Source organism: Anastrepha ludens, chromosome 6 (genome assembly GCF_028408465.1).
Source record: "Anastrepha ludens isolate Willacy chromosome 6, idAnaLude1.1, whole genome shotgun sequence".
In the NCBI taxonomy this organism is placed as follows: domain Eukaryota; kingdom Metazoa; phylum Arthropoda; class Insecta; order Diptera; family Tephritidae; genus Anastrepha; species Anastrepha ludens.
The window spans coordinates 44867335-44888295 of record NC_071502.1 but is presented as its reverse complement, the minus strand read 5'-3'; the positions used below and the strand labels follow the sequence as shown (position 1 = coordinate 44888295).

Sequence of the window (20961 nt, the reverse complement as noted above, 5' to 3'; positions counted from 1 at the left end):
TACAAATTTTGGTAAAAAAAAAAAATATTTGGCAACACTGTTGAAAATTTTTGCGTCTAAAAATTGTTCGTGACTCCTATACACTTCATTACTAGAAAATATATTTCTCATCAGATGTTTATTATGTTATGACGGAAGTTATTTAGTAAAAATATATGGCAACTCTGCCCAAAACCAATGAGTTGGATAAAATAGTTCTGAAATACTAATCTCTAATTCGAATAATCGAGCTAAACTTTTTGAAATTCGTTCACTGAAAAAAAGTCGTAACTCAAAAATCTATATTCATTCAATTTCTTTAATTACCATTTTTTAATTATTAAGAAAAATGCATTTTTTAATTATTAAAAAAGGAAATAAAAAACAAATTTTAGTTAAAATACTTTTTTTTTGATTTTCATTGCAATTTGGGTTTCTATTTCGACTTTCTTAATAATGAAAAAAAACAAATTTATAAAAAAAGTAACACTACTGAAGTACTAACTGGAGTTCGAATTAAACTTTTCGAAATATATGTACATTAGGGCGGGTCGATTTAAAAATCGCTCATTGCTCTGTGAAAATCGTATTCTAAGGATCAAAATAAGAAACTTTGCCGAAGGAACCATACCTCTAAAACGAATTCTGATGTCCCCCAATTTGGGTCGAACGAAAAATACCACTTTGACCCATTTAGAGTGCTCCAATCGAGTCCACACGTATGACCGACCCCCACTAACTTTGGACGGCCTATCCACCCATGCCAGTGGCACACCCCCTGGAACTCCCCTGGGGGGTTCCCCATACAATCATTTCAAAATATCACCATTTTTGGCCTTTACATGAGAAAAGAAACTAAAAAGTTCGACCCAAATTGGGGGACATCAGAATTCGTTTTAGAGGTATAGTTCCTTCGGCAAAGTTTCTTATTTTGATCTCTAGAATATGATTTTCACAGAGCAATGGGCGATTTTTTTGCCTCCCCACAAATCGGCCCGGCCTAATGTCCATACATATCACTCGTTCACTGAAAAAAAGTCGTAACTTAAAAAATCAAATTCATTCAAATTTTTTGTAATTCACTTTTTTTAATTATTAAGAAAGGTTTTAATTATTATGAAAAAAAACAGATATATAAAAATTTATAAAAAAAATTGTATGAAAAAAAATTTTACTAAAAGAAATTTTAATAAAAAAAAAAATATATTTTAATAAAAACAATATTGTATCAAAACAAATTTCATCATTTTGTTTCATTAATTTTTTGTTTATTATTTTTTTTTTCAAAATTAGTTTTTTTTTTAGCTAACATTAAAAACAAAACATGTTTATTTTTCAAAAGAAATGTAAAAAAATAATTAATAAATAGTCAAAACTTGTCCCCACACGAGTATGGCGTACACTTTTTTTTTTTTTTTTTTTTTTTCAAAACAAAATCCTGCAGAGCATAGTAAACGCGCCATACTATACGAGTATAAGGAATAACGACCTTCATCTTGATCTTGGCATAGCAACTGTAACTGAAGTGACGAAGCACTTTATTATAGGTCACGAACAACGACTGAAAAATCGTGTTAGCGATGCAGCAGAAATGTAGTTTACTTCAGCTGGATTCTTCTCAAATACGTTTAAAACGCACAACGGCAGCAGACCTTGCGGAGAGCTTCTTAAAACAATTTAGATTATAGATTTCTTTTATACATCTGCATGGAATTATCTAGGAGTTGTATGACGCTTCTAAATATGACTAAACAATTTTTTTTATGATTTAAATCATTAGTACAAAAAAACAAAACCAGAAAAAATGTGTTTCTTTTGACGCTGGCAGTATTTGTATGAGCATATAAATGCACCCCCAAATTAGAGGTGTTTATTTTTTATTAGAAAATATCATCAAGTACGCCATTATGTATTGAATATGACACTTCAATGGCCCGCACGCACGACTCCCCAGCCAGTCAACAGCAATCCATCCTATATAATCATTTGCATCATTAACTCCCGCTAACTATTAATATATGTGTGTAATTCGTAGTCATTACGATAAATAGCCGCGATTTACGTATGAATTTCAGCTTCACTGGAGTCAGCACGCACCGCTTTTACGTTTACCCTCGGTTAAAAGAAATCTATTGTAATCACGAGTAAGTAAAGAGGTATTTTTGGTTATATTATCATTGATAAGATAATAAAACGTTTATTTTTACTAACTATTTACCACAAAGGCGTAAACTTTCAGGGTTGCAGACATTTCAGCGCCTACCTCAAAAAAAAAAACCCTGTACTATCTAAATACTCAACTTACATAGTCTGTATGTACAAGGCTTATCATCCAATCAAATGGAAAAAAATGGTAAATGTAAAAGGTAAACATCGATACAGGGTGGCAGATCAAATACAGTATTAATTTGCACTTGTGGTCACATTAAAAAGTCGCTTAATTTTTTTTACAATATTCACATAATTTTTCACATAAAAGTCTTCCGAACTTATGCCGTATATGGAGACAAATTCTTCTTAACAATATATACCAAAAAAATTGTAAAAATCAACACGATTTTTGAGCAAGTTCCAGCTTTCACTTTACTAAATACGGTATTAAAATTGTTGTAAAAAGTTTACAAAAAATTACGGTTGAAAATTTGAATATGTTGCTGATAATTTCTTGCGATTCGCTAAATTTTTGTGAATTTTATACAAACTTTGGGACTTTGATTTAGAAGATTTTTGTTATTTTATAAGATTTTAACGAATTCCAGCTTTCACTTTATTATACCAAAATTTAATCGAAAGTAAAACTGCATCAAATATTGTGGTTGAAAATTTTGCTTGATAATTTTTTTCGATTTGCTAAGTTTTTCTGAATTTCGTACAAAGTTTGGAACTTTAATTTATAAGGTTTTTGTTATGCAATGAATTATTTTTTATAAAAAATTAATAAAAAAATTCGATGAAAAATATTGCTAATATTGTGAAAAGATGAAGTGACTTAATTATGTGACCACAAGTAAACATTTCGTAAAAATAGAAAAGTGGGATGATGAGAAACGTAAATGGAGTCGGTAATTTCGGCTTAGTGGGAACTTCGACGGGCCACTTTTGGCGGTACGCCTTGAAGCAGACTACCCTGCAGACTTGTTGATCCGCTGGAAATTTTTGCAGAGAATTCTTCGCATGATATAAGAGGACAAAACCATGACAAATGTCAATTGAAGCCAATTTCAGCCAAAACAATATGAATAATCAAAATTGTTGAATATGAAGAGACTCCAATCCAAAAATGCTCTATGAGAGAGAATCACACCTAGCTCGAATAACAGTGTACGGTCGCACTGTAAGGTTCTTTACAAATGTTAAAGGAATATTTCCTTCCATAAGTACATTGAAATAGAACTCTTTCCAACTTTCTGTTAAATGGGCAAAGTTCCAGAACAAAGCTCATGATAAATTAAAAGACCAACAAAAATTAGAAACAAATATAAATTTTTGGATTCTCTTGACATTCCTCTTTCATTTGTATATGTCAATAGTTAAAAAATTAACTAAACCTTTATTAGTTCCTTTACAAAAAATCCAGACCTCTTTTGCGCGTTACCACCAATTTTGTAATCGGCAAATTTTAGCAGCTGTCTATTTTTTGTGCGCCAGAAACGTAGATAGAAAAGCGTGAAATGTACTTATTTTTCCGCTAGGTATCTATAGCATCGTAGAATCTTGGTTCAATGCCTATGAGCCGGAAATAAATCAGCAATCGTCAATATGGGCGTTCACAGATGGGTTTAATCCAACAAAATTGGTTCGTGGAAGAAGCATGGGAAAGTAAATCGTGCCTGTTTTTTCGGAAAATCTGGTGAAACTTAAAACAGTCAATTCTTAGTGGTACACAATCATTTTTTTTTTGCCAGATGTTTTCGGAGAATTATAGTAAAGAAACCAATCGTCGAAGACAAATTATTCTTCACCAAGACAATGCGGGCTCAACCGATACGTGTCTCATACAAAGGAGTTGTTGAGCTTGCAAAAAAACAAATTAATGGATCATGCACCATACAGCCTTTATTTGGCACCTAATTATGTTTTGGCATCTTTTTATATCCAAGCATTAAAAGCAAATAATAATCGGAGTCAACGTTTTTCAAAACCAGAAGAAGCTGTTGAAGCCTTTAAAGAACTCGTTTTGGAGTTATCCACTTCTAAGCCTGTCTGAGTGACCAAAGTGCTTTCAAAATTGGTTCAAGCGAATGCAGAATAATTTGAAAAATTAGAATAGTTTGAAACACAATGAAGCTATTTTCATTAATATTTTACTTTGTTTATAAGTAGTATAGTATGTACATCTGTTTATATATTGTATCCAAAAATTAATTGTAACAAATGTGTTTATACTCACAACGCAAGCCTTAATAGACTTCCAAAAGTTCCTCGCAAAGTCTTCAATCTTGCCGCTTTTTCCTTAAATCCTTGCCCTGTTACAGTTTCTTCGTTTGGCACCAGCAAACGAAAATGTTGAGTGAGATAAATTATTTATTCGTTTTTTTTTTAACTCTTCCACAACTCAAAATACCCAAACTATATAACACAAAATGCTTTCGATTTTTATTGCTTTTTAATATTATCGATTTCTTTTGTCAATTTCTTCTCTCACTCTTCACAAGTTCTACACGCAAACTTTAATACGCTTAAACAGTTCTTCACTAGCTCACGCACACGCTGTTTGTAGATGATACTGGCAAAATTCACAACACGCGACCGATTCCGATCGAACGATAAACCGATTGTAGTGCGTAGTTGAACAAAAAATCGAAGCTCAGCAGTCACATTGCTAAATCTTTTACGGAAAAGTGCACGATATAATTCAATGAACCGTTAGCTTTCAAAAATACATATACATATACACAGATGTAAGATGAGTGGATATTATCGATGTCGATGATTGTAGCAAACGATAAAAACAAGACTTTAACTTGATGCTGTTAACTATTTAGTTATTAAAAAGCGTATCGCTTCTCCAAGCGGATTTTTAAGCACTTAATATAATTTGTTTTTTTCCCAAAGAAACTCAATATGATGATTATTGACTGACGCTTGGCGTTTATCGTTATCGCACGCACTCGTTAAATAATCTAAAGCACATCTACTGGGACCGCAGTTAACAAATGGAAAATTTTTATTTCGAGGGTTTCCTTTTTGACTTTGTCACACTTTGCTTGTTTTTTTGCTAATCGCTTTAGCGTCTTTCCCTCTATCTCTCTCTGTTTTTCTGTATCTATCAGTTCACTCACTCCCACCCTTTCAGCGCACAGTTTACTTCAGCTTGATTTTTTTCTTTACTTTATATTGGCGATTCCGTTGATCTATGGCAAAATCATATCGCGATCTCTGCACATTTTCGCTGTTGAAATTGTTGTCGTACGTACCGAATAAACGGAAAACTTTTAGCGAATACGTTGTGACAAAAGTTACAGAGCCAGTCGAGAAGAAGTCACCACGACCCCGTGTGTAACCTCTGAAAGGATTTAAGCACCAAATACGAGGGTGGCTACTGCTGCTGTGGCTGACGATTGACTCAAAAATCGCCTTTACTAGTGATTTCCAAGGACTACAGCTGATATGGTCCAAAGAAAGCTTTTTTTTCAACCGACTATCAAATCAATTAGCAGACAAAGTCTCCTACTAGAGTTTTGGGCGTTTTCAGCTGAGGAATCCACTATCCGCTTCCAAATGTTTTATGGTTGTTGCCGGCTAAATGCTGCAAGTCAAAATGTCTAGCTTGTGGCTAACGGCGCAGCGTTTTATTGATTAAACGACTCTTTTGTACCCGAAACGGCGGTGCTGTCGCCGACGTTGCTGCTTTCGCTCTAGTAAGCGATGTCGTAAGCAAGAAATAAAGCTGACTGGTAGTCGGATTATCCGGATATGCAGTTCGGCAAATGCAATAGAAATCCTCCTCTATCTACCTGCGATCGCAAACGCCGCTGGCGAATTTCCACGGAAAAATTTGCAAATATACGCCGGCCACAATAATGTGTTTTGTGTTTTTTTTTTCTTCTTTACTATGTAGTCAACTTTTAGGCTCTCAGGCGTTATGCCTACTAATTGACCTACCGCTCCAACTCTTCCTCGCTTTCTCTCTCTCTTTGTTCTACTCTGCGCGAGCACACGCCTGTTTATGTTGCGCTCTCACACAAAATTTGGCCTTCCTTGCTACTTTCGCCTGCTCGCTCACGCCTACTTACTCTCTCACTGCGCTAGTCACGCACACGCACTTGTGGCACTAGACGTACTAGCCTACGAAGCTTATGTCAGTGTGGGTATGTAAGGGTTGTTTTTTTATGTTTTATTTGTAGGTATGCTTGTTGTTATGTATTTGTAGGTGGTGTTATTTTTGTGTTACACTCGTTTCACGTTCGCTGACGCGACTCGGCTGGACTCGTCTCTGCTTGATTGGCTTGGCGGCGGTACACAATCTACGGCTGTTTGAGGAAATGTGTCGACACCAGCCGATATCTTAGCATGGGGGGTTTGTTGTATACGGTTTGGGGTGTGTGTCTGGGTGTCTCCTGTGTTAGTGGCGTGTATTTACGCTACTTTACAATAGTTTTTTACACACATATTAAATGTTTAAATTTTGGGTTTTACACACACAATGCGGCGACTGTAGAGAATTGCTTCAAGACAATTAGAGTTTGTCTCAATTGATGATAGTGTGTAAGTGTGCGATTATGGCACTTGTGAAGTTCTTTTTGCAAACTTTTTTAATTGTACTTTATATTAGCATCGATGAGATTTGTCTCTAGATAATGTTCAATTGCTCATTGAGCAATTTTTAGCACAAAAAATGCGGTGAATTCTCTGGCAACATCCACTGCCACTTTTCTCGGGAAATATGAGTTTTCTGCAAGATAGAAAAAAAATATTATAATTAAAAAGAAAATTAATAATCATATAATTGCGTACATATTTTTTGTCTAAGGTACTAAAAATACATCCATTTAAAACAGCAATTTTGAAAAGCTGAAAATAGTTTATGAGATTTTTTATTAGCTGTAAATAAAATGTATGTATGTATATTCACAATAAGGTTGATCTAAAAATCTAAAATAGTTGTTTTTATGCTTTGGAAGCAGTACTAAAAATTTTATTCTTACTCATATGACTCATACACTCATAACGATAGATTACAAAAGCTCAAAATAAATGATATTTTTTAAAAAGTGTGTCTTTACTCATACTTCTGCATATGAATAAGAGAAATTGTCAAAAGCTTAAAATATTTTATCAGATTTTTTATTGGCTGTCAATAAAATGTATTTAAATCAGCATTAGGGATGACCTAAAAAACAAAAATAGGTTTTTTTAAACTATGAAAGCAGTACTAGAAATCGTGACACACAAACAACACGTTTAACTATGGAAACAGTTGTGCAGCACACACATTTACAGTGGATTTCAGTGAAAATCGTACAATTTTTTTTTTGTCATCTTTACTAATAGCTTTTCAAAAACTTTTTAAAAATTAATAAAATTTCATAAAAACGTGAAAAAATTGTATGATTTTTTTCTAGCATTTTTTCGGTTATTCAGTTTTGTAGCTCATTCAATTCTAATATTATCTGGCGAAAATTTGAAGTGATTACTATTAACAACTGTCTTGTATTAGAACTGGTATCAGAACTGGGCGTTACTGGACATAGGAAATTCGTAGTTTTCCGATCCATTCTATGGCACCTCAAACACTACACCCTGGACTTATTTAATGACTTTGAAAAGTTATGAAGGCCTAATCTAACTCTTATAATTGAGAATCAACATCAAAAGTATTAGGTGCGCAACTAAGTTTCCGCTGTTTGTCAATAGATGCCGCCAGCAGTGTGCGCTAGTCGATTCTAACATAACCTAAACGTCATAAACCAAGCTTAAACATATGGTAAACAAAGTGCTTCGACAAATTAGTGTTTTTGTTTTGGTCTCATATACTTTTGGTTTTGTGAAAATGTCTGATTTTTTGCCGACTAACCGTCATTTGCAGGAAGTGTTGATTTTCTTCTTTCATTCGAAAAAAACGGCGGCTGAATCGCATCGAGAGCCACAAAAAATTTATGGAGATGCTGTCTGAAATGAAACACCGCGCCGAGATTAGTGCCGACGCTTCAAAGACGGTGATTTTAATGTTGCCGACCGTCCGCTTGAAGGAACACGAAAAACCTTCGAAGACGCTGAATTGGAGGCATTGCTCAATGAGGATCCGTGTCAAACGCAAGAAGAGCTTGCTTCAGTATTAGGAGTTACCCGCCCCTCTATTTCCAAGCGATTTCATGCTTTGGGAATGATTCAGAAACCAGGAACTTGGGTTCCTTATGAGTTAAAACCAATGGATGTGAACGGTGTTTTTTTCTTTTTCGCCTGTGAAAAACTACTCCAGCGGCAAAAAAGGAAAGGTTTTCTTCATCGCCTTCCCACTGTTGCTGACAACTTCTTTCTTTTGTGAACTGCTATTTCACTTCCACTCAAAATCGAAACATATTACTTGCCCAGCACCCAAAGCCTTCAACCATCGTTTTTTTAACGTTCCCACGACAGTCGGTTCTACATAACCGTAACGACCCGGAGTTATATCCGGCCATGGACTGTCACTTTACCAGCATTCCCCGTATATTTATGGGTAATGTTTATGCTGCTACAATAACAACAATCATTTTAAATTGGTTCTGTGTTGGACAATAAATTTATCTGGGCAAGACTTCTGAGAATGAATTTTACAAATCTGGACTATAAATAACAAATATTAAATTTTGGTAACAAATCCAAACCGGTTTTTGTTCTTCTTTTTCTTTTTTAGAATTATCTATGTAGACATATACCAGCTCAGTTCAGAAACCAGTTCTGTCATTACTTTATAATATTCTAAGGTATGACTTCATTTAAAAGCAAAGTGTGAATAACTAATTTTATATTCGCTTGATTTATATACATACATGCAAATGCATTTGACATGTCTGATTGGCCAACTGAAATCACTTTTATTTACCTTTTTCATTAATTTCCTTTTTATTTGCCTCATGAGTATTATTTCCGTAATTTATTTCTTTTTTGTTTGTCCAATACAAATAAATAGCGTCTTTGACAAAATTCAGTTGGGTGTTATATGGTATAAAAACAAACAAAAATAAAAACTTCACCTGCGCTTTAGTACTTGACACATTTCAATTTTGTATGGAAATCACATATGAATTTGAATATGATTTTTATATCGCTCATAAAATATGAAAAATCACTACTCACTAATGAACTGTGCTGGTACTAAATATTGAATAAGAAAACAAAAAAAAAATGTTCTAAGATGTCAAATATAAAAATAACTTGCAAATTCTTCCACAATATGACCCTCCAAGCCATTTCGAAGCAACTGCAATCGCAACTATTAAGGCCAATGAACGTTGAAAGAAGTTGGCCAGTATTCGAATTTCCGTTTATCTGCCAGGAAGTGAAAGAGTTTTTGCATCAGAATGTAACAGAGAATGAAAAATATTGAGGTAAAAAGTACTACGCTAGGTCTGGTTAGTTATCGACTGGTCAGATGTTATCGATGTCTGCATCAGCACCGAAGTCAAATAAGCACAGCTCAAAGGGTAAGCTCTGCATTTGTTACAATCAAGTTGAACTAATGTATTCTGAGCTATTGAAGCCATAGCTGACGAATAGTAGGAAGCTTAATGAAATGTATTCAACCAATTATTAGTTGTTTTCGAAGCGATGCGATGAGGTTGTGGTTAGTTTTTCTGAAGAAACAATTAAGTTTTTTAGTTGTTCTGATGCATACAAATGCTTTGACAGCTTACTGCTTTCGTTTCTATGAAGACATATTTACTATGTGTATTTATCTCAGTTGTGCCCACACAAGAAATTCCAAAGTGATATTTATTTATTTAATTCAATTCAATTAATAGTCTAAATATGATATGACCTATGATTTCACAATTATAACTCAAGACAAGTTTCACGTCACTATATCTGACCACACTTTTATGCATCTTGAAAATCCACAGAACACACAGAGATTTCTGTCTATCTTAATGTTGGAAACTGCAACTTTCTTTGCCGACTTGCCACTACATAAAGCCTTATCAAGCTCTACATTGACTTGGTTGCCCCTTTCTATAGTATTAGGAATATAACAACGCTTTGCAGGTCGTCAATTGTATTCCGATTGTTTAACCCTGGAACGATATGCTTATTTTTTGTATATCAAGGTCGTTTTGAGGATGACCTTTTCAAATTCATATTAAGAGGATCCTAATCGAGGTGGATTTTACTTTCATGTTCAGTTACTTTTTAATCAAAGTTAAAAGAAACACGTATCATTTCATCGCTTTTATAATATAAAGCTTAAAGCAAAACAGACGATGAAAACATGAGAAAGGTCTAAAATAAGAACGCGCGTCGCCTTTTAGAGAAATGGTGACGGTCTAGGGTTAAACAAGAAAAAACCTTCAGGCAAAGGAGCTTTGACAAAATTCTGTTTTTTTGTTTCTATAAATAAAATTGACTAAAAGAACAAAAGAACTATTTTCTTTGTTATAAATTATATACATACCAGTTCATTCAAATTTTCTACTTACTTTAGTATCTTCTTACACTAATGTTTTTAAAAAAAATAAGCGCCATAAAAAAAAATTTAAATAATTTAACTTAAGTGAATGAAATAAAATGAAAAAAAAAAAATTTAATTAAAGATAAAAATAAAAATAAGTAAAATAAAATAAAATGAAACCAAATCAAAAGTTTAAACTAAATTACATTAAATTATATTACATTCCATCAAATTAAATTAAATTTAAAAACTTGAATAATTTAAACCGCACAGAATATATACACTACCGGTCAAAAGTTTGGGTTCACTTACATTATTTTGGAATTTTACACAATAAAGTCGGCTTATTAGTGGTTTTGTTTTTAAAACGTGCGTTCTGCTACTAGTTTGAGTTTAGGAGATTGTTATTGTTTACAAAGTGACTGTGGGAGACGCGTAGATCAAGCATTAACGGGTTATGATTTGCTGCATTCTGTCAATGCGTCTAGTGCCTATTACGCGTAACATCTTACTGCTGCAAAACTCGCTTCAAGAGTTATATTTCAAATTGTTGGTGCCATCTTTGTTATCAAAAATTGGTTTACTTACAATTTTTTGTATTCCAAAAAATATCTGTTTTACAAAAACTTACATACAAGTCGACGTTATACCAAAATTATCTTCTAATTATTAAAATTTAAATAAAACTACATATTTCTTGTTTTATTATTTAAAATGGGTCGGAAAGCAGAGCTTAGTGTAGAAACACGAGCAGTCATTGTAGCACTACATGGCGAAGGCTCTTCAACGCGAAAATTTGCTTCGAAATGTAATGTCTCTCAAAATGCTGTCATGAGAACGTTAAAAAGAAAGAGCGATACTGGGTGCAATCAGAGTCGTCATCGTTCTGGGAAGCCTAAAACTTCGTCAAATGGAGAGGATAAGTTCATATGTGTTGTAAGCAAAAACAATCGTTTTCTAACAGCCCCTGAAATTCGCGAACAACTCAATTCCTCGCGCGAGGCTCCAGTATCTGTTTCGACGGTACAGCGACGACTAAGAAACTACGGCCTAAAAGGGTGCGTCGCCGCCAAAAAACTTTTACTTCGAAAGCAAAATAAAGTAAAGAGACTTAATTGGGCTAAAAAACATAAAGAGTGGACAACTGAACAATGCTCTAAAGTCTTGTTCACGGACGAGTCCAAATTTGAAATTTTCAACAAACGACGCCGCCAACATATTGGCCGTTTGTCGGCGAACGCATGATGAACCAATGTGTTGTTCCCACAGTTAAGCATGGTGGAGGGTTAGTGTTAGTCTGGGGATGCTTTGCCGGAGAAAAAGTTGGAAACATTGTACAAATTAAGGGTATCATGGACAAAAAAGTCTACCACAGCATACTTCAACGGCACGCTTTTCCTTGTGGGAAAAGACTTGTGGGCAGCGGATTCGTTTTCCAGCAGGATAACGATCCTAAGCACCCTTCAAAATTTTGCCAGGATTACATTGCATCCAAAGAAAATCAAAAACAACTCAAATATATGGAATGGCATCCTTAGTCGCCGGATTGTAACCCGATGGAGTTCCTGTGGGACGAGTTGGTCAGAGAAGTAAGAATATTGCAACCTACTAATACAAAACAACTTTCGACATTTCTACAAAATTGCTGGAATCAAATAACAGCAGAATCTTTGCGTTAATTAGTTGATAGGAGGCCCAGAATATGCGATGCTGTAATACGAGCCAAAGGCGGATATTTCGAGGAAACGAAAATATGAACAAATACTTGCGGGTTTCTTTAAAAGTTAATATATTTTGTATTAAACACAATTACTTTCTGTAAAATAACAATATTAAAAAATCTTTGACGAAGAAAATCATGATTATTTGAAATTTTTTTACAATTTTTCAAGTGAACCCAAACTTTTGACCGGTAGTGTATATAATGGCGGCCGCCACGTAACATAAATAATTAAATTAAATTATTAAATTAACGCACAGTTAAATACAATACAATGAAATAAAATAAATTTAAAAATGTAAATAATATTGTATAAAATATAGAGAAATAAACAAACAAAAATAAAAAAAACAAAGCAATAAGTTAAACAAAAAATAAAATTAAAAATAAAATAAATAATTGGCGCGTACGCCGTGCGACCCCTATTAGAAAAAACTTTTTCAAAAAAAAAAAAAAATACTAATATACAATATAATATAATAAAATAAATGATATAAATTAAATAAAACAAATTCAGATAAAGTAGAATATAATAAAATATAAGCATAATAAAAACACTAAAATATGTAAATTAAGTTATAATAAATTAGATTTAAAAAAAATATAAATAAAAAAAAAATATTAAAAAACATATTGTGTAATCAAATTAATTTGAATATTACTGATAATATAATTAAATTGAAAAATTATTCTTTAGTTATATTAAATTATATTAAAAAATTTAAAAATTAAAATACAAAATTTCATTTAATTTAATTTCATTTATTTCAATTAAATAATATATTTAAATTAAATAAAACAAATTAAATTAAATTAGAAAATGTATGTACAACACATTAAAGTAAATTAAATTTAATTTATTTTAATTAAATAATATACTTAAATTAAATAAAATAAATTTAACTAAATTAGAAAACTAAAAAGAAAATTCAGCAAAATAAATTTAATTTAATAAAATAAAATTAATTATAAAAAATGAGATGAAATAAAATATAACGAACAAGATAAATAAATTAAAAAATTATTAAAAGCAAAAAAAAAAAACAAAGTTTAACTTAATTATATTAAAAGAAATGAAATTATTTAATTAAATTAAAAATAAGAAATTTAATTGATTTAAATTAAATAAAACAAATTTAATTTAATTGATTTAAATTAAAAAATTTAATTGATTTAAATTAAATTTAAAATAAGAATTTTAATTGGTTTAAATTAAATGAAAAAATTAAATTTTATTGGAATATTTAAATTTAAAAAAATAAATAAACAAAATAGGAAAATTTAATAAAATCAATTAAATTAGAATAAAATAAAATATAACGAAATAAGATAAATAAAAAGTAAAGCCAAAAAAACTTTAATTAAATTAAAAAAAGCTGTTAATCACAACTTTCCCTACTCGTGCATATCATCTTTTCACACTTTTTTCAATATTTTTTTAAATTTTCTTATTCCATTTGAGAAATTTTCTCTACATTTGGTTTTCTTTATTTCAGTGAAAATTTCTGATGTTTATACTCAATTTCCATTCAGTTTTCTGCCCATATGCGTAACTAAAATTCCCATACACACATATTTCGTGTCATTTTCATAATTTTACACAAATTTTCTGCTCACATCTCCTCGCCTAAGAAAATCAATAACCTGCCTCTCTGTCTAATGCGACTTTTTCGCACTTGTCGCCAAAAACTCTGTGTGCTGTCGTTTTTTTTTTCATATTTTCATTGCAATTCTTTCGTTGCACTCAAGTTTTTGTGCCCACTTTCATTTACAAATTTATTGCAAAATATAAATTTGTTACGCTAAAATTAGCTCTGCCCTCCTCCCACGCCTGCTACAACTATTAGTGGTGTTACCTTCAACTGTATTAGTTAAATGCACATTTTTTTATTTTCGCTTATTCTCTTTATTTTCTTTTATGCTTACCACGAGCACAAGTAGTAGTAGAGACAATCGCAATGCACACGTTTGTGTGGTAGTGTGCACTGCTGCTTATTGCTTGTATTACAAAAGCCAGAAAAAAACACAATTTGAAATAAATACTATTCACTATGGCACTAGCGTACACTGTCTCGACGTCGTCCGATTCACGTTGTGTCATTCGAAAGACGCAATTTCTATCTGCTACTGATGCATGCAACCGAAGCCAAAAAGAGCGGTGGCAGCGGCAAATATATCGATGGCAATAGTGCGAGCGAACCAAATTACACTTCGTTTGGGCTTTGATGGCCCCTTTGGGGTCTCTTGCCCTAGCTGCCGGCTTGTGGTTATTTCAAGTGAGCAACTGTAAACGTATACAAAATTATTTGGTGGTGGTATGTGTTTACTCACGTTTCTCTCACGTTTTGCACGTTGCCGTTGCGCGCTCTATTACTCGCATATGTTTGTGAGTTGACAAATGGTTGCTCGTAATTTTTGTCGATTTTTTATTTGATGTGCTCGTATGTGCGGCCATCGTGTTCAGAGCTGCCATGGTGGTTAAAAATGTTCATTGAAAAAAAAAAATTATTCACTCCCTAAAAACGGAGAATAACCAGCTCATTTCATTTATAATGGATACAGGTTGATCAGAGAGGAGCTCCGTAACGCAATATGTATTCTGTTAAATGTGTCGAAAGCTACATTTGAAAATGAAGCGTTTCGGGAACGCACAAGTCATCAAAAATCTTGTACCGATATTTAAAGTACATTATGTCCGACTATTCAATCTGCCCAGAAAAGAAAGAGCCAATTCGTTTTTTTTAGTGAAAACACTGATTAGGTACGCATATGGACTGCAAATTTGATATCGGAATCCATATACTCATCACTATTATATTTTCAACATTCAATGCTTGTTTCAAACTCATCAATATCAGAAAAAGTTTAAAATTTAAGCTATTTAAACTAGCCAGCAGAGTATTTTTTTTATTATATATAAATACTCACCTGTGATTTTAGTACACTTCTATAGGCAATAAATAATTTTTAGGTCAACATGGTGAAATCAAAAGTTCTAATGTGGCAACTCAAGAGGGCCGTAAAATGCTTGCCTTAGCTGCTATTGTGCTATGTTGCTATTTTCCCCTTGTTGTTTTTGGTCGCGTAAATCGATGAGTAATCGCTATCTATATGCAAGCATACATATACATACATATGTAGTACGTACAACTCCTTCGGCAAAATAGCAATGGAAAATTTCCAAATATTTACAAACATACATAGATATGAGTATGTTGCTATGCTGTGAATGAGAAGTTGTAGTAACTTCGCGAGTTTGGTGGAGTTATGAATGTACCATACAATGCGTATAGCAACAACAACAAACCGTAGGTATGCCTTGCGAGTGTGAGCAATACCAAACTTTACTTCTCACACACTTAAACCACCTTAACTCAATTCAAATAAGCTCTCTCTCACTACTCTCACTTTTCCATTGCTCAATCTATGCTAGTCTTGCCACTTAAAAAATTTATTCCGCACGAATTTCCAAATAAAAATACCTTCGCAATTGGGAAAGGTTTCAGCTAACAATTATTTATTAACAAAAAATTAGGGATTTCCACAGACTGTCAGTAGAATTCTAAATAATAATTCCAATTACATTTTGTTGTATCAAACATTTTTTTATTCACATATTTATAAGAGTTAAATAAATAAATCGGCAGATTTTCCAACGCAAACGCACAACATACAGCAGTTCATGCGAAAACTCTGTGTTTCTAAATGCAATTTAAGGAGGCTGACCTAAAGTTTGGTTACCAATAATCTCAAATATGTGGGTATCATATGAATTTGAGGTTGGATGCATCTTTTTCTTCTTTCGCTTAGAATTGAATTGAAATTTAAACGGTTTAGTAACTTTTAGCATACAGAAGACATACAAACAAATGCAATTTAACTTACTTGTATATAATATTTTATAAGATTGAAGGAACTTTTCAATTGAAACACATTTTACAGCAAATATATTTTTAGGCGGCGGCCGAATGAGTTCCTGCGTGACTACCATTCGGAATTCACAGAGAACGTAGGTTTGAATCTCGGAGAAACATCAAATTGAAGAAAAAAGTGTTTTCTAATAGCGGTCACCCCTCAGCAGGTAACGGCAAACCTCTGAGTATATTTCTGTCATGAGAAAAGCTCCTCATAAAAAATATCTGCCATTCAGAGTCGGCTTGAAACTGTGGGTTCCTCCATTTGTTGAACAACATCAAGACGCGTTCCACAAATAGGAGAAGGAGCTCAGCCAAAAACCCCAAAAAAGGGTGTACGCGCCAATTATATTTATAAATAATATTTTTCTAAACCGAGCAATGAACTGAATGAAAATGAAATGAAAGTTTTTGTATTATAACTTTAGGCAAGGTGCCCAAACGAAAAGTATTGTAATTTTCCGTAATGGAATTGTAGATGAGATATTCCGGAAATCTGAGAAGTATGTAAGCCGATAGTAAACTAATACGAACAATTTGATAAGGTTGTAATAAATTGTACACAAGGAAAATGCAGAAAAAAATGTGGTCATAAACACAAAAAGTTATACAATTACGTCAGCGCAACATTAAATGCTGAACGCTGAATACCGGAACTGCCATATGCAACGGCTCTATATACACTCAACCATTAAACAACATCTACTTTGTTATATCCTGGTCGGAATAAGAGTCACGCAAATTGATAAAGTAAAAGATTAAAAGAAACATAAATATCTCTGACTACTTTCTTCTGATAAGACTTTAATAGGTGTAATTAGTAGTGATTGATTATAGTGGTATTATGAGTTTCGAAGCAAATGAATCATCACACGAAAATAAATTTTACGTATCACCACTTCTTACTTAGAATGGTCTTGCTTTGAAATGCCAAATTGTCAAATTTGGATGAATGCATTTGTCAGGTACATTCTGTTTTTTTTTTTTTTTGTTTCTTTTGGTATACCAACAGCAATGTGTTCATTCATCCCTCATAACGCCACTATTCATGCCTTTTAAGTCACATCTTAAACTCTTGTAAGATTTCACATGATTCACTAATACACGCATAATAGAATCCAAGCTTAAATTTGCTTGAAAATCACGTGGAATTTTACATTTTTCCCCTTGGCGGTGTGACGCAAGGAAAAAATTTGTATAAAAAATCAAGGAGATTTTTTCTAAGACTTAATAAGCAATAAAACTGCATACCGTTCTGGAAATTCTAATTAAAAACAGTGCAAATGTGAAAAAAAACGTTGTGGAATATTTCTAATTAATGTATAAAGTTTGAAGTTTCGAATTATATACATAGTTTTTATAAAGCAAAAGTAATGAAGATTAAAAAAATGGCCACTGGTCGAAATGGCTATTTGTTATCGTTTGTCGTGGGTTGTAGGTAGAAAAAATATTAAATTATAAAATAAATATATTAAATATTAAATAATATATAAATAATTATTTTTCTTGATATTGCGAAAACCTGTAAAAACTTATTTTGACTTAGTAAGAGAAAAAAAATCCGTCCAATTTTGATGAGGAATGCCCAAAACTGGCAACACTCATTTATGCTTCACTATAATGTGCTTCAAGTGCTTTTATGCGCTGCCCCGTTATGTTGCAAGGCCGTTTGTTGCTTTTGTATTTTACTTACATATATTTTCACTGAGTTTTGCTACTGAAAAATTCTAGAATGTTCTATCGAAACAGCAAGTAGATATGTTTAGAATATGTTGCAGTTTACCGTACCTATTGACTTCTATTGCTCTCAGGCCTGCTCTCTCTCTCTTTTTCTCTCTTTGTTTATATTGCTTGCAGTCCGTTATACCACATCCCGCAAGTAAGTAATGCTGATTGGCCAATTTGATGGGTGTGTTGCACGGCAAAAAATGCAACACAGAACTTGCGCCGGTATTCTGATTGCATGCGTTCGAATAGAGAATTAAGTGATTTGCCGGTTTCTTGGCGCAGCGAATTTGTTATAAATGAAATGCTCTCGTTGCAGTTGAGCACTCGCTTCAACCACAAAAAAAAAACAGCAAAATGATTCAATCAAAAATTTTTGCTTAATCGCTAAATGGTTGATTTCACAAATAATTTGTTTATTCGCTTTTTTTTTCGATCGTATATTTTTATGACGTCGCAGCTGTTCGTATTATTAAGTGTAAAGCCAATATATTGCGTTTTCGATATTTTATGACTGCTGTTTACTGCTCGCTATACTTTCGTCTACACGTTGCTGGAATTATATTTAGAGTAAATAAGAAAAATTAATGATTTTGGCGAACGAAAAGCTGCTCAACAATTACAATTATTATTCTGTTATTATATTTTACTAATACTAACTTTTAAACAGACCCACTGTTTCACTAAAACCCCCTCTATTAATGTCACTTTTCACTATTAATTGCATGCGTTTTTCATAGTATCTCATTTAAGCACGCAAGCCTAGGCAAAGTGTATATCATGCATACCAAATACCCAGCAGGGAAAACCCGAAGTAAAAAAATAAATTTCTGGTTTAAAAGTAGCACAACCTCGCCAATTGCGAACCACTTCAAAGCTCATAACATAAATAGCGATATCTGTCTTCAAAACGTGAGTGTCTGAACCCTCTAACGGCTCCGATATTTTCAAAAATGATCGAGACGGGGTGTATTATTTTCTATTTGCTTGGTATTTTTGCGGAAGTTTCTAGAAACCCAGAAAACTTATATAATTGCGCACAATTTGTTTAGTCAAAATTTTTTAATCGTTGCAAATTAAAAAAATGGGAGTTTTTTATAAGTTGCAAGCATATAAATTCAAAGATGGTGTTAGTCATTTCGACTAAGAAATCCCTCAAAGCGAATTTGAAAGCAACACTGATTTGCCGATGTAACCGGAATAATAACAGCGGTTCGTTTACGAAAAAAGTCAGATTGTATCGGTGAAACACTAAAGAAATCAAAGCAGCCATTAACTTCGTTGCCGTTTGAACAACGACTGATAGGACGAATGTGTTAATACGTGTAAAATGAACGGGCATAATTCTGCTGTTATCTGAAGATCTCTCGCAGCGCAGACGAAATCCTGAAAATATCGAAATCGGGGCATTTAACTTTGAGGGAGTTCAACTATTAAAATATTTGGGAGTATTAATAAAAAATGACAGCAGTAATCACAACGCAACAATACTAGACAGAAGATTAGCAGCAAACAAAGCATATTACGCCCACACAAAATTGCTGTAGTCTAAACTGCTAAAACGCGAATGTAAACTCCGCCTCTACCAGTCAATAATACTTCCGGTGCTGCCGAACGACTGCGAGTGCTGGACAAAGCGAAAGACGCTTAAGAGTGTTCGAGCAAAAAGTGCAAAGGGTGTTTGGCCCCATACGCTGCAACGATGACATGTACCGAATGCGCTACAACGGTGAGTTGTTGAACTTATGCCGGAGAGAAGATGTCGTTAAGCACATTAAATCCCAAAGGCTTCGATGGTTAGGACACACAGTGCGCATGAAGGACAGCCGCCCTCAAAAATCCTTAAAAACAAAACCCTCTAACGACCCGGGTCCAAGGACATCGAAGGTTAACCTGGCTTGACCAAGTCATAGCCGACTTGAAAAGGCTACGAGTTATGAGCTGGATGTCTATTGCTAAGAGCCGTGTCGATTAGAAGAGGATTGTGGACGAAGCTAAAGCTCCGCCTGCGTTGTAATCGCTACTTGATGATGATGATGATGATGACGACATACCTTCTTATAGTTGAAACACTGGTATTCGGCATTTAATGCCCTTGAGAGTTGGCTTCCCTCGAAGTCCCCTTCCCCTCGCGAAAATGTTTCTTGATTTGATTACCCCAGCACTTTCCAGGTTGAAGTAATCGCTATGATTGTGGCTGAAGAGCAAATTGGAGCCCAATCTCTAGCCTCTCCCCGACCTCTGCAACAGGTGACTCGGCAGTAAAATATCTTGCCATGGAAAACCACACGGGAGGTGCGATGCGTACGAGATGTGTACTCTCTTAAAACAGCGAAAATATGATCCTCTTGTCTTTGGACTACTTAAGAGGCGAGCATGCAAAAAGGCTGGGAGTGCTCTTCTGAAGATGCTACAGAAGTAGCAAAAACAATGAGAAGAAAGAAACGATTTGCCATCTCCACCGTATAGAGTTGTAGACTTCGGCATCACGGAATACCATTTTCACTGTAGTTCCGGCCGCCATCACCGAACGGATTGGTGCGTGCCTACCGATCTTTCGGACATGAAACACCAAATAACAGAAAAGGTTTTTTTTAATAGCGATGGCTCCTCGACAAGCAATGGTAAGCCTTTGAATGTGCCGTTCGGATGGGTGAATATCAAATAAGAGGAGGAAATCGACGAAATACCCAACAGATGTAAGCGCCAATTATTTATACGAGTATGTAGAACAAGTCGACAGATATTGACTTAAAGCGAGTCATCATATTCTTCTTGAAAAACACTGGAAAAGCGGTGTAGTTAGCCTAACTGTGTATCAAAAGGATCTTCATCTTAATGAACTTTTTGTAAACTATTAAAAAAGAATTGATTTTTCACATGTACATATCGACTTATTCCAAATAAGTGAACGAAATCTTGGAAAAAAACATTTGTCGTTGGAAATTTGTTGTGAGATATCGGCTTACCGCCAAAGCAGTTGCTACCAATGGAATTTTTTCCACTTAAGTAAACAAAAGAAAATTAAAGCA

At 33.6% G+C, this 20961-nt stretch overlaps 1 protein-coding gene across 4 annotated transcripts in view; it reads right to left on the bottom strand.

Annotated features, from left to right (window-relative positions):
* Positions 1-20961, bottom strand: part of LOC128867415 (protein FAM13A) — a 211410-nt gene that overhangs the window by 104081 nt on the left and 86368 nt on the right. For 2 of the 4 annotated variants that reach the window (XM_054108602.1, XM_054108603.1), the window contains exons 2-3: positions 17993-18482; positions 4370-6874 (exon numbers count right to left, since the gene is read on the bottom strand). The gene's annotated coding sequence lies outside the window, so the exon portion shown is untranslated. Of the gene's footprint in view, positions 1-4369; positions 6875-14216; positions 14537-17992; positions 18483-20961 lie in introns of those variants that run through there. The other 2 variants (XM_054108604.1, XM_054108605.1) reach the window with 2 other exon arrangements.